Consider the following 1078-nt stretch of genomic DNA (forward strand, 5'->3'; position numbering starts at 1 on the left):
TAAGATACCCTTCATTAAAAAAGTCTTGTATTTGCCTTTTCGACATTACATTACTTTTTTGGTGACTGACTAATAAATCATATTATTCGGACAGGTCAAATATTTGTTTTATATATTTCATTCAACTCGTGGTCAAATGGAATGAAGAGAAGAATGGAGCTCTTTCATACAAACTTCAATCATGTACAGTCTCGGTTATTACCTGTACGACATACACTTAAATGCAGGACACATGATAGTACATACACATAGATAGAAGGAGAGAGAGTGAAATATATTTAATTATCCAGAGTGGTAGGGAAGGTGCTATAGGAAGACATCAATAGGCTGTGGAGGGGGGAGGGGAGGGGGCGCATGCGCGGCTCTATCTCCCCGCCCCCGAAAATTTAATTAGAGATCCTCTCATCGCAGACACTCACCGCCGGACATCCGCCATGGTCGCTCGTGTCCTCTGAGTCTCTGTCATCGTCAAGGTAATGTCGTCTTTTTATTTAGATTTATTTACTCCTCTCTTTCTCTTTTATTATTCAATTTCTTCTCCTCTTTTATATTGTTATGATAACTTAATTGTTATTTAGAGTCGTCAAATAATAAAGAGGTGAGATATTTTGCCCCATTAAAATTTTTATTACGGCGGGTGAAAATACTAGACTTTACTGCTGCGAATGAAATTATTATCACTTAATATTTTTGGATGGTAATTTAAAAAAAAAATTAATTAAATTTGTTTTTTACGTTATGAACGGTATATAATTAATGTGGACTAATGTATAATGAGTTATATCTTCATGTTTACAGATTTATAATGTAAACATTATTTATTGTAAATAACAAATATATATTTAATACTTATATTAATATTTCAAGTTGAGATTATTAAAAAAATTCAATAAATTCTTCCTGTATGTATGAGGTAAAACTGAAAAGTCTATATTTATACTTCTAATGATTTAGAATTAGTTATAATTTAATAATAAAAATAAGTAAAACATTTAAGGTTCACTTCAAGAAGTGAATATAATTTAATTATGTATTGTAATATACTTTTTAAATTTACAAAGTATATATACTTTTATTT

At 30.0% G+C, this 1078-nt stretch overlaps 1 protein-coding gene across 2 annotated transcripts in view; it reads left to right on the plus strand.

The window, feature by feature from the left end:
* Positions 1 to 420: 420 nt before the first annotated feature.
* The window catches only part of Ets65A (DNA-binding protein D-ETS-3), a 168292-nt gene continuing 167634 nt past the window's right edge, over positions 421 to 1078 (plus strand). For both annotated transcript variants that reach the window (XM_014430238.2, XM_014430239.2), the window contains exon 1: positions 421 to 473. The gene's annotated coding sequence lies outside the window, so the exon portion shown is untranslated. The remainder of the gene's footprint in view (positions 474 to 1078) is intronic.

Source organism: Halyomorpha halys, unplaced genomic scaffold (assembly GCF_000696795.3).
Source record: "Halyomorpha halys isolate HHAL.00 unplaced genomic scaffold, Hhal_1.1 Scaffold868.1, whole genome shotgun sequence".
NCBI classification, from domain to species: Eukaryota; Metazoa; Arthropoda; class Insecta; order Hemiptera; family Pentatomidae; genus Halyomorpha; species Halyomorpha halys.